At 43.8% G+C, this 14,221-nt stretch overlaps 1 pseudogene; it reads left to right on the forward strand.

Annotated features, from left to right (window-relative positions):
• The window catches only part of LOC109116236, a 3,913-nt pseudogene extending 545 nt beyond the window's left edge, over positions 1–3,368 (forward strand).
• Positions 3,369–14,221: the final 10,853 nt, after the last annotated feature.

Genomic DNA, 14,221 nt, shown 5'->3' on the forward strand with positions numbered 1-14,221 from the left:
AGACGTCACTTTGGCGAGTGTAGATTACTCCAGATCACTTGTTACCACTGTGGAAGGGCGGGATATTATAAGAGCGATTGTCCCTAGTTAAAAAGAGAAGCACCTAAGAGGATTGAACAAAGACCAGTTCATCAACAACCAACTGCTAAGAGACCAGCGGTGAAGCCTAGAGTCTATGCTCTAGGAACTGAAGAGCAAGAGGAAGAAGAAACGACAACAATTATAGGTATGCCGATATTTCATTTAAATATAATAGGAAATCGTAACAAATATGTCTAGTTAAGACTAATTTCAAATTAGGTGTTGTTAATCAGTTATGGGTGTAATTCATTGGTCATATCATTTATTCTCTTAGGTATGTTGAGTATTGGAGGTGAACAAACTCATACCCTTTTTGATACAGGGGCGACACATAGTTTTGTTTCGCCCACACACGTAAATCGCATGAAGATTGCACCTGATATTAATAGTGGTAGAATATTGGTCCATACACCTGGTGGAGAGGAAATGGAATCGAAAGGAATGATTCGTGACGTATCGGTCCTGATTGGCATACATGAATTACCTGTTGATCTGATAGTGGTACCAATCAAGGGATACGATGTGATTCTGGGCATGGATTGGTTATCAAGTCATCGAGTTCACCTGGATTGTAAGAGAGGTAGAGTTCATTTTGAACAAGAGGGATCCTTGGTACTAGAGTTTGAGGGTGCAAGAAAGACTTCAAATTTACCTTTTATTTCAGCAGTACGGGTAAACCGGCTAATTCAACAAGGGAGTGATGCATATTTGGCGGTCATAGAATTAAACGGACCGGAAACATCAAGTAAACTAGAAGATATACCGATTGTTAAAGATTTTCCTGATGTTTTCCCGGAAGATCTACATGGGATACCTCCTCTGAGAGAGATATCTTTTCCTATTGAGTTGAAACATGGAGTTGAACCTATCTCTAGAGTCTCTTATCGTATGGCTGCTTCAGAAATGACTGAGTCAAAGAAGCAATCGGTGGAGTTGATTGGAAAAGGTTTTATAAGGCCTAGTACTTCTCCTTGGGGTGCTCCTGTACTATTTGTTAAGAAGAAAGATGAGAGTATGAGATTATGTATCGATTATTGAGGACTGAATCAGGTAACAATAAAGAACAAATATCCACTTCTAAGAATTGATAAGCTATTGGACCAACTTCAAGGTGCTAGTTGGTTTTCGACGATTGATTTACGATCAGGTTACCACCAGATACATGTTCTAGATGATGATATAAAGATAACTGCTTTCAGAATAAGGTATGGACATTTTGAATTTGTTGTCATGCCGTTTGGACTTATTAATGCATCTGCAGTTTTTATGGAGTTGATGAACACGACATTTAGGGATTATTTGGACGAGTTTGTTATCATCTTCATTGATGACATCCTTGTGTATTCCAAATCTCGTGAAGACCATATGATACATTTGGAGAAGGTGTTGGAACGCTTAAGGAGAGAAAAGCTATATGCAAAGCTGAGTAAGTGTGACTTTTGGATGCAAGAGGTAGGATTTTTGGGGCATGTGGTGTCTGCGGAAGGAGTGAAAGTAGATCCATCCAAAGTGACAACTATAGTTGATTGGGTGAGACCGTCTAATGCTATAGAGATTCGAAGCTTCCTCGGATTGGCTGGGTATTACAGAAAGTTCGTAAAGGGTTTTGCCAACCTATCTAAGCCATTGACGAGATTGACGGGAAAGGGTGTGAAGTTTGAATGTGATGGAAAATGCGAGACAAGTTTTGAAGAGTTGTAGAAGCGATTGACATCAGCTCCTATTTTGGCATTACCAAAGCCCGAAAAACCGTTTGTGGTGTATAGTGATGCCTCTCACCAAGGGTTAGGATGTGTGTTGATGCAAGAAGACCGCGTTATTGCGTATGCATCACGCCAACTGCGAAAACATGAAGAAAACTACCCTACTCACGATTTAGAACTTGCAGCTGTGATTTTTGCACTGAAGATTTGGAGATCTTACTTGTACGGGGAAAAGATTCAAGTATACACTGACCATAAAAGTCTCAAGTATGTGTTCTCTCAAAAGGAACTAAATTTGAGACAACGCAGGTGGATGAAATTAGTGGCAGATTACGATGTGGATATTGCCTATCATCCCGGCAAAGCTAATGTAGTTGCAGATGCCTTAAGTAGAAAGAAAGTTGAGTTATCCACTTTGAGATTGGCAAGTGATCTAACAACTCAACTGAGTTTAATGCATATATCAGCTCAGGAGAATCGAGATGGATTGGAAACTAGTGCTATAAGATGGAATAGTTGGTGGAAAATGTGAAGATGGCTCAAGAAACAGATGAAAAGACGAAAGAATTGATGGGAAAGCCCAAAGATTTTACAAGGGTTGGGTATTCCACTTCATATGATGGGTTGATACTATTGAGAGGTCGTGCTTATGTGCCTAAAGATGAAGAATTGAGGAAAGAGTTATTGAAAAAGGCGCATGATACGCGATATTCCATACATCCAGGTACTACAAAGATGTATAGGAATTTGAAACAGTACTTTCTTTGGCATGGCATGAAAAAGGATATTGCAAAGTTTGTTACTCATTGTCTAACGTGTCAGCTAGTTAAAGCCGAGCACCAAGTACCTGCAGGAAAACTACAGTCGTTATCGATACCTCAGTGATAATGGGACTTGGTGACGATGGATTTTGTAGTTGGGTTTCCAAGGACACCAAAAGGAAATGATGGATATGGGTTATTGTGGACCGTTTAACTAAGTCTGCACATTTTATCGCGATTAAAAAGACATTCTCAATGCCTCGTTTAGCACATGTCTACATAGAAGAGGTGGTAAGACTTCATGGAATCCCTATTAGTATCGTTTCGGACAGAGATCCACGATTTACTTCGAGATTTTGGAACAGTTTACAAGAGACTATGGGCACTAAGGTACGATTGAGTACAACTTATCATCCCCAGACCGATGGACAATCAGAGAGAACGATACAAACGCTAGAGGATATGTTACGTGCATGTGTATTGGATTGGGGAGAAGAATGGGATTGTCATTTACCACTTGTGGAATTTGCCTACAATAACAGTTTTCATTCAAGTATCGGGATGTCACCCTTTGAGGCGTTATATGGAAGACCTTGCAAGACACCTCTCTGTTGGACAGAAGTTGGAGAAAGACGATTGTTGGGTCCTGATATAGTGGAAGAAACCACAGACAAGATTAAGGTAATCCAGAAATAGATGAAGGCACCACAGGATAGACAGAAAAGTTACGCGGATAAACATAGACGTGACATAACTTTTCAAGAGAATGACGAAGTATTTCTCAAAGTACAAGCAACTAAAGGAAAAGCACGCTTCGGAATGACAAGAAAACTAAAACCCAGATTCATTGGACCTTTCAAGGTATTGAGTAAGATAGGAGCAATGACTTATAAGGTTTCCTTACCCCCCGAGTTGGCACAAGTTCATGATGTGTTTCACGTGTCCATGCTTCGGAAGTACCATCCTGACCCTGATCACATTATTGATTATCAACCGCTTGAGTTAAAATCGAATGGGACTTATGAAGAAGAACCTATCGAGATTGTTGAACGGAAGATTAAACAACTGAGACGAAGAGGAATTCCTCTAGTAAAGGTCACATGGACACACCACAAAGGAGGAGATGCAACTTGGGAATTGGAAGATGACATGAAGACTCGTTATCCCCACCTTTTTGGTAAGAAAAAAAATCCCTACATACTATATTAAGTCGTTCTAGAATTCAGGATAAATTCATCTTTTAAGGGTGGTGGAATTATAACGTATGCAATTCGAAAAAAAAAATAATAATATAGTTTGGGGATGTAATTGATAAATCTAATAGTTCAAGAAAAATCTGTTAATTTTGAAAAGGTTTTTGTACACAAAATAAAAGTAAGGATAAATTAAAAAACTAGAAAAAAATAAGAGTTAAAATTTTAATTTTTATTAGGTTTTGTTTTTCTTCTTTCTCTTCTTATAAACCCTATTTTCTTTTCTACCGTCATCACTCTTCTCCCTCTCTATTTTTCTCTCTCTGATACGCATTGTTACAGATATTACTCCCTCTCTCTCGTCACCTCTCTCTCACATGTGTGCACTTCTTCTTTATTTTATTCTTTTATATTATTATTATTATTATTATTATTATTATTATTATTATTATTATTATTATTATTATTATTAAATATCATCATCATCATCATCATCTTCACCATACTTCTTCTTCTTCCTCTAATTATTATTATTATTATTATTATTATTATTATTATTATTATTATAATCATCATTATTATTATTGCTATCGTTATTATTATAGTTCCTATTATTCTCTTTCTCTCCATATTACGTATTAGATCTTTTCGATTCTATAGTTCCAAAAAAAAATGATGATGATTTAAGTGGGTATAATTATAATTAAGATTATTGTATATTAAATAATTATAGGTGAAGGAAATCTTGAGATTGTTGAACCTGGGACCAAGGATTAGAGCAGATCTTTCGGGTTCATCGTTTAGACCGAGGTGAGGGAACTCAACAGAACTCCTCTTTCTTCTATTCGCTTAGACAAGATTGTAACGCCCGAAACCCGCATCCCGCAATACGAGTTGTGTCACATGGACAACTAAAATAAAAACTCAGTTTCTTAAAATCCGCGGGAATTTAAAACTTTTCTTTTCAGAGTTAGCGGAAGGAAAACATTCATACATACATATACGGTACATTATCCCAGAGATAATTATACATAACCAGTGGTAGTGATGAAATTATTACAAACCGTAAAAGTCTACCACGGACAACACACAAAACCGTTTTTCCCCGAAAGCGTAAATGTACCAAAGGAAATAATTATACATGATCAAACGACAGGTCGTCCAAGTCTCTGACGTCCGCCCCTCGGCTACGGCTGCTCGCGACCTGAAACGTTGCGTAACAACGTCCTAAGCTAATTGCCTAGAGAGTGAACTCAGGCGTAACCCGGAGTTCTATTCTCATGGTGCCAGGGAAAGCAAATACATTTATATATACTAGTATATTAATAAATAGGAATGAAGCATGGAATCAAGATAAACATGCAACAATCACAATCAAGTCCATACGACAAGTCGAAAGACAGAGTCCGTCAAATCGTCTCTACACGCACCATGCGTAGGTAATGTACTCCCCATGTACATAACACAACCACCTCTATCCTCGGAATCCATCTACTCCGCAACCACTCGGATCCGACATAAATATATTTTTCTCCTCCCGAACACATCACCCCACCCTAGCATCGATGTCACCTCTCGATACTAGGCGTGTCACCCAACTCCGGCATTGATGTCATCTCTCAATACCGGAGCTCACCAGACGTCGGCTACAACCGACGCCATCGACTATAATGAGAGAGTCTATCGCTGCTACTCTCCCTCGCCGACCATCCGCCGCGGAAATACTTGTCAGGTTCGGGCCCGAACCTGACAGAGTAAGTCCTGAGAGAGTCTATCGCTGCTACTCTCCCTCGCCGACCATCCGCCGCGGAAATACTTGTCAGGTTCGGGCCCGAACCTGACAGAGTAAGTCCGTACCACCTCCTCGGGAGACCCCAATTTACCCGAATCTCAGGTATGTGTGATGCCCTTATCCTCGGGATACTCATATCCCGGGGTCCGCTCCGTCGCTAACGGAAATGTTGGCGCGGTTCCAAGAACCGTGTGTTCCTCGTCACGCAATAGTACCGACTACAATCGGATATCTACGCAAGTCATCGGGGTGCCCATAACCATCCTATCGTTCGGACGTTGGCGCGATTATATCATTGCCACATTCACAATCATACCATATGGGTTACATCTGACCCGGATCGGATGGCCCATGGATGGGACGCAATCTCGCAATCATCGTGCAATCATTCACAAACGCCCGTTTCTACAATCACGCGCTAAACGTTAATCCGAACCCTTCCGAATTAACGCTAGTGCCATGCCAGCTACCCCAGTCACATGCATTTATATAGTTTATTTACTATACATGCATTTACGCTTGCGTAGTCTTTTATATTTATTTTTATATTTTCTTTGAGTGTCTCCATTCATACTACCGTATTGTACTTCGGTGCGACTTACCTGGTCTCGGTCCGCCCAGAAAACCAGTTCGATTCATTCCGTGGTTTTTAACCTTACCTGTTACTCATTTTGGGTCCAGACTACGTGGGGTCCGGTCTGGCCCGTATTTTCGGTATATTTTACATTTTTCACAATTTGAGCCGGGGTAATATTAGGTTCGTCTTGTCAAGTTTTTTAATTTTCCACATGGTGAATTTTTTTTAAGGTTCCGTTACTCTTTTTTCTTTCAGACCGATCGGTCTAGTCCCTAGACCGACCGGTCCAGTCGGTTCGGAGCGGACGTTCCGTCTCGTCTAGACCGGACGGTCTGGTAGTGCGGAACGGACGTTCCGGACTGTCCAGAATGGACGGTCTGGACTTCGTCTTCAACCTCTGGACTTCCGTATTTCTCCTACAGACCTAGAACGGACGGTCTGACCTCAGACCAGACGTTCTAGTCTTTGGATTTCATCAAAATCACTTAAACATGCACGATTCACTATGGATAATACACTAAAACTCATAAAATTGTAGGTTGAGCACGAATCAAACATCAATTTTGCACGAAATCACTCAAAACCCAAAACCCCATGTCAACAGACTTCCGAATTAAACTCAAATTCACTCACCTTGGGTTAAATTCACGCGTTGGTGAGGGATTGGAAGCTCGGTGATGCTCCTCTTGGTTTGTTGAAGCCGAATTGGGTGCGAATCCTTCGAATTTGACAGAGAATTTCGGAGTTGAAGTTAGAGAGAATGGAGAGAGAGAATGATTAAGAGAAAACTCGGATTTTGGGGCGATTTGTAGCGAAAATTCCTGATTCAGAGCGAAATAATTGAGTTTAGGGCACATAGGGTTAAAAAATCGGGTTTTTGGTCGACAATGGTGGGTAAACATCGCTTTCAGGTCGGGTCCGGACGAAAATCGCGACTTTGGTCACTGCCGACAGTCTGGTCCGTCCGTTCCGGGACTGTCTGGAACAGATGTTCCGCTCCTGCGTGGTCCGTCCATTCTGGGCTCTCCGGAACGGACGGTCCGAGGTTTTTTTTTGAAAACTGGGTTGTTACAATCTACCCCCTTAAAGTGAATTCGTCCTCGAATTCAAACGTACTTAAGTTGAAAGTTACGTACCAAATAGATGGGGGTAATGATCGCGCATCTCTTTCTCATGTTCCCACGTCATTTCGGAGACTCCTTGACTCCGCCACAAGACTTTGACTAAGGGAATCTCCTTATTCCGCAACTGCTTCGTCTTGTAGTCCACGATTTGTAGCGGCTTATCACGAAAGTGAACATTATGGGTAACCTCAATCTCTTGGGGGACCGTAAGATGTGGGATGGATCTGCCACGTATTTTCGTAACATGGACACGTGGAATACATCATGTATGTTGCCGAGTTCTGCCGATAACTCCACTCGATACGCCACTGCTCCCACTTTCCCAATTACTGGATACGACCCAATATAACGAGGCTTGAGCTTCCCCATTTTACCGAACCTTGCGTGTCCTTTAATCGCCTGTATGTAAAGGAATACTTGATCGCCCACTTCCAGTTGGAAATCCCGTCTCCGTTTATCTGCGTAGGACTTCTGACGGTCTTGGGCGACTTTCAGGTTAACCTTGATATTTCGGATAGCCTCAGTCGTTTCCTCTACAATTTCAGACCCAAAGTTTCGTCGTTCTCCGATTTCCATCCAACATAGTGGTGTCTTACAAGGTCGTCCATACAGTGCCGCGTAAGGTGGCATACCGATACTGGCATGAAAATTGTTGTTGTACGCAAATTCGCACAACATTAGATGTCGGTCCCACGGAATTCTCCAATCTAGAATACACGCTCTCAACATATCCTCGAGCATTTGAATAGTCCGTTCCGACTGTCCATCTATCTGTGGGTGATATGCTGTACTCATCTTCAACTTCGTTCCCAATGCATCCTGTATAGCATTCCACAGTCTCGAAGTAAAGCGAGGATCTCTGTCAGAGATAATCTCACTCGGCACTCCGTGTAATCAGACGATTTGATTCACATAGATCTGTGTCAATCTCTCAACTGTATACTCTTGTCGGATCGGTATAAAATATGCCGATTTGGTTAATCGGTCCACAACCACCCAAATTGCATTCTTCTTTGACGGAGTTGTTGGCAATCCAACCACGAAATCCATTGCTATAGAGTCCCACTTCCACTCCGGAATCTCTAATGGTTGCAACTTCCCTCCAGGCATTTGTCGTTCAGCCTTCACTTGCTGACACTCAGACATCGCGCAACAAAATCTGCAACGTCTTTCTTGATGCCAGGCCATGTATACCACTGTCGTAAGCCTCGATACATCTTGTTAGCTCCTGGATGAATCGCCAATCTGGATTGATGAGCTTCTTGCAAGATTTTCTGTCTTAGCTCACCGTTATCCGGTACACAAAGTCGGTTATGCAGTCTCAATGCCCGAGCGTAATCCAACTGATATCCTTTCTCGCGATATCGCTCAATCTCCTGGATGTACTTCATGAGTTCTGGATCATTGCGCTGCTCTAAAATTACCCGTGCTCTCAGATCTGGGAACTGTTCATCCCCGGCAATCGTCAAATGTCCCAATATAGCCGATAACTCAGCTATATTCTTTGATAGCGGACAATATCTTCTTCCGGCTCAAGGCATCCGCTACGACATTTGCTTTACCGGGATGGTAAGCAATTTCCAAGTCATAATCAGCCATCAGTTCTAGCCATCGTCTTTGTCGGAGGTTCAAATCTTTCCGCGAGATGACATGGGTTAAACTCTTATGATCGGTGTTGAGTTTAACCTTCTCACCGTAAAGATAAGATCTCCAAATTTTCAGAGCGTGGATTATTGCGGCTAGCTCCAGATCATGAGTCGGATAGTTCTCCTCGTATCTTTTCAACTGTCTAGATGCATACGGTATCACATGTCCTTGCATTAAAACACAACCCAATCCTTGCCTCGACGCATCCGTGTACACGTCATACAGAACACCTGGGCGAGGTAACGCCAAAATTGGTGCAGTGGTCAACCTTTTCTTGAGTTCCATGAAACTCTTCTCACAATCCTTTGTCCATTCGAAGCGTACATTCTTTCCCGTCAACTTCGTCATTGGCTTTGCCAATTTAGTGAATCTTTCAACGAAACGATGGTAATAGCCTGCCAAACCCAAGAAACTTTGAATTTCAGTCGCATTGGTGGGCGTCTTCCAATCCATTACTGTCTCGATCTTTGCCGGATCAACCTGGATGCCTTGCGCCGAAACGACGTGACCAAGGAATCTGATTTCTTGCAACCAAAACCACATTTGATGAATTTAGCGTATAGTTGATTATCTCTCAATCGCCATAAGATCTTCCGCAAATGTTCTTCATGCGTCTGCTGGTCCGGTAAATATATCAAGAGATCGTCAATAAGATTACGACGAACTCATCGAGATAATCCATGAACACACGGTGCATTAGTTGCATGAAAACAGTTGGAGCATTCGTCAACCCGAATGGCATGACCACGAATTTGAAGTGACCGTACCTCATTCGAAAGGCAGTCATCTGAATATCCTCAGCCTTTAGCCTTTACACGGATCTAATCATAACGTAAGTCGATCTTAGAAAACCACTTCGCTCCTTGCAACTGGTCAAGCAGCTCATCAATTCTCGGCAAGGGGTACCGATTCTTGATGGTCACTTTGTTCAGACCTCGGTAGTCAATGCAGAGTCACATACTTCCATCCTTCTTCTTCACAAATAACACTGGTGCTCCCCACGGGGATACACTTGGTCGGATGAATGCTGTCTCTATTAATTCGTTCAACTGCTTCTTCAGTTTTGTCATCTCTGTCGGAGCCATCCGGTAGGGAGTTTTAGATATTAGCTCTGTTCCTGGCACAACCTCAATGGAGAAGTCTACCTCCCGTTCTGGAGGTAGTCCGGGTAGTTCATCAGGAAACACATCGGGAAATTCCCGAACCACAGCAGTATCTTCCAGCCTTGCCTTTGCTTCTTCGGTTGCTGTGATTACAACCAGAAAGGCTTCATTTTCTCTCTTGATCATCTTGTTAGCCTTCAGAGCTGATATAATGGGATACACCTTCCGTGATCTGTTTCCAACGAACTCAAATCCTCCGCCCTCCTCAGTGAACCAGATAGTTCGCTGGCGACAGTCAATCTGGGCTTGATGTTTCGATAACCAATCCATTCCCAGTATTAGGTCGTAACCCCGGATAGGTACGACGATAAGATCTGCAGTCAACATCCTCCCACAGATAGTCAAGGGCATGCAATGCAAAATTCCCTGTACTGGAAGAGTCTATCCCGTAGCTGTACACACCATAAAAGGTGTAGTCGTATCGATCTCCATGATTGACAACTCTCCTACCTTTTTCTCACTCAAGAAGCTATGTGTAGCTCCTGTGTCAAACAAAGTGACGCATGCAACATCGTGTATGCAAATGATACCTGTGATAGCGGCAACATCAGCCTCCTCTAGATACTCTTTATCAGTGGCCTCGTAGGTGGTCAATGGCTCTGCAGCAAATGGCTCCTCTACAGTGTATGGCTCCTCCTGGACATCCTCCTCCGCTGTGAGAGCATAAACTCTCGGAGCAACACCCGATCTCTTCTGTGCTGACGCGGTGGCTTGTTGTTGGTTTGAGGAGCTATGTTCGCAATGCATCTCACAGCAAAATGCCCTGGTTGACCGCAGCGGTAGCACGACATGGTGTTTCCACAAGTTCCAGTATGGTCTTGACCACACTTAGCATAGGGCCTCCTATACTGTAGTGGTTGGGTCGGGGGGCGAAACGCCGGAGCCTTCCCCTTGTCGCGGGGTTGACTCGTCTGCCCAACTCTTAGCGGGGGACGGTTGACTGGCACCCTCCTGTATGGACTACGGTCTTGCATCTTGGCTTCCATCTTCTCCTTCTCACTGCGTTCCACCTTGTCGAGTTGGTTAATGTACCGACTCAACGTAGGATACTCATGGCACTCAATTCTCCTCCTGAGAGAAGCACGTAACCCATCAATGAATTTCTGGATCTTGTACTCTTCGGTTGGCACTAGGTGGCCTCCGTACTTCAGCAGCCGGTTGAATTCCGCTTCGTACTCTCGAACAGTCATGTTACCCTGTTCAAGGCGAATGAATTCCGTAATACGGTAACCCTGATCTTGTCTCCGATAGTACTTTTGCTCGAACTCCACCCGGAACTCTTCCCAAGAGAATTGGTGTCGTGCGGGAGCCTCACGTACAACTTCCTCCCACCAGTGGCGAGCCGCGCCAGCCAGATGATGGCTCGCTAACTCAGTGCGGTACTCCAGCGGGCACCTAATGTAGTTGAAGTGATGGGTGATCTTGATCATCCAGTCTTCTGCTGCCTCCGGGCTAAGAGAACCCTCAAACTCCGGAGTGGCCAAGGCTCAGAGTTCATTGACGAACGACAAGTAGTCAACTACGACTTGCCCTGGGATCCCCTGAGGTGCAGGCCTCGATGGTGGTGGTGGTAAACCTCCCTCTGGCCATGCCACAGGTGGAGCAACAGGCGGTGACGGTGGTGGTGGCATGCAACCTCGTATGAACTGCCAGACGTTCCCTTGGAACAATGCGAATTGGCGTTGCATTTCCGCCATGTCGTTATTCGGCAGAGGTGCCCTCGGTCCTTGAGGTTGTTGCGCAGGTGCAGCACGTCGTGGATGCATAGCTAATGCGGACAAGAAACTTTTATTTAGTATCGAGACTTGGTGATCATGCTTGGATTTTTATAAAATCTTTAAAAATCATTTTTACCCATTCCCAAATTCCAGTGAAAACATGAGCACATCCTTTCCCCGTGGAAGGAACTGCTCTGATACCAATGTTGTAACGCCCGAAACCCGCATCCCGCAATACGAGTTGTGTCACATGGACAACTAAAATAAAAACTCAATTTCTGAAAATCCGCGGGAATTTAAAACTTTTCTTTTCAGAGTTAGCGGAAGGAAAACATTCATACATACATATACGGTACATTATCCCAAAGATAATTATACATAACCAGTGGTAGTGATGAAATTATTACAAACCGTAAAAGTCTACCACCGACAACACACAAAACCGTTTTTCCCCGAAAGCGTAAATGTACCAAAGGAAATAATTATACATGATCAAACGATAGGTCGTCCAAGTCTCTGACGTCTGCCCCTCGGCTACGGCTGCTCGCGACCTGAAACGTTGCGTAACAACGTCCTAAGCTAATTGCCTAGAGAGTGAACTCGGGCGTAACCCGGAGTTCTATTCTCATGGTGCAAAGGAAAGAAAATACATATATATATATATACTAGTATATTAATAAACAGGAATGAAGCATGGAATCAAGATAAGCATGCAGCAATCACAATCAAGTCCGTACGATAAGTCGCAGGACAGAGTCCGTCAAATCGTCTCTACACGCACCATGCGTAGGTAATGTACTCCCCATGTGCATAGCACAACCACCTCTCTCCTCGGAATCCATCTACTCCGCAACCACTCGGATCCGACATAAATATATTTTTCTCCTCCCGAACACATCACCCCACCCTAGCATCGATGTCACCTCTCGATACTAGGCGTGTCACCCAACTCCGGCATTGATGTCACCTCTCAATACCGGAGCTCACCAGACGTCGGCTACAACCGACGCCATCGACTATAACGAGAGAGCCTATCCTGCAACTCTCTCTCGCCGACCATCCGCCGCGGAAATACTTGTCAGGTTCGGTATATTTTACATTTTTCACTTTTTCACAATTTGAGCCCGGGTAATATTAGGTTCGTTTTGTCAAGTTTTTCAATTTTCCACATGGTGAATTTTTTTAAAGGTTCCGTTACTCTTTTTGTTTTCAGACCGATCGGTCTAGTCCCTAGACCGATCGGTCCAGTCGGTTCGGAACGGACGTTCCGTCTCGTCCAGACCGGATGGTTTGGTAGTGCGGAACGGACGTTCCGGACTGTCCAGAACGAACGGTCTGGACTTCGTCTTCAATCTTTGGACTTCCGTATTTCTCCTGCACACCTAGAATGGACAGTCTGACCTCAGATCGGACATTCTAGACTTCGGATTTCATCAAAATCACTCAAACATGCACGATTCAACATATAATTGCAAGTTGAGCATGAATCAAACATCAATTTTGCACGAAATCACTCAAAACCCAAAACCCCATGTCAACAGACTTCCGAATTAAACTCGAATTCACTCACCTCGGGTTAAATTCACGCGTTGGGTGAGGGATTGGAAGCTCGGTGATGCTCCTCTTGGTTTGTTGAAGCCGAATTGGGTGCGAATCCTTCGAATTTGATAGAGAATTTCGGAGTTGAAGTTAGAGAGAATGGAGAGAGAGAATGGTTAAGAGAAAACTCGGATTTTGGGGCAATTTGTAGCGAAAATTCCGGATTCAGAGCGAAATAATTAAGTTTAGGGCCCATAGGGTTGAAAAATCGGGTTTTTGGTCGACAATGGGTGGGTAAACGTCGCTTTCAGATCGGGCCCGGACGAAAATCGTGACTTTGGTCACTGCCGACAGTCTGGTCCGTCCGTTCCGGGACTGTCTGGAACAGAGGTTCCGCTCCTGCGTGGTCCGTCCATTCTGGGCTTGTAAAACCCCGAAACCCAATCGGAATAATTAATTATTTAAAAACAAATAATTAAATAGAGACGTCACAAAATTACCCAAAGTGAATGGTACAATGCCGAAGAGAAGCACGGGAATCGTCACATGCGGGAAGCATCGAGAAGGAATGAAGAAGAAGGGAAAAGAAGAAAAGAAAAAAAAATAATAAATAAAAAAAATAATGTGGACTTGGTCAGCCGGACCAAGGCTGGTCAGGCGCTGACCAAGACCACTCAGCCAGACTGGGCTTCAGTGGACGAACCAAGACGAAGAAAAGAAGGAATGTGGACTTGGTCAGCCGGACCAAGGTTGGTCAGGGGCTGACCAGGACCACTCAGACGGACCAAACGGGGACGGACGGACCAAAAGGGTGCGGGAAGTGAGTTGGGCAGTCCCGGTCCGGCGGACCAGAATCTTGGTCAGGCGGACCGGAGAAAACAGCCTTCCCCACATGTGTCGGCCGCAACTTTGACCCGATTTTT

This window comes from Tarenaya hassleriana, unplaced genomic scaffold (genome assembly GCF_000463585.1).
Source record: "Tarenaya hassleriana unplaced genomic scaffold, ASM46358v1 Cleome87, whole genome shotgun sequence".
NCBI lineage: Eukaryota > Viridiplantae > Streptophyta > Magnoliopsida > Brassicales > Cleomaceae > Tarenaya > Tarenaya hassleriana.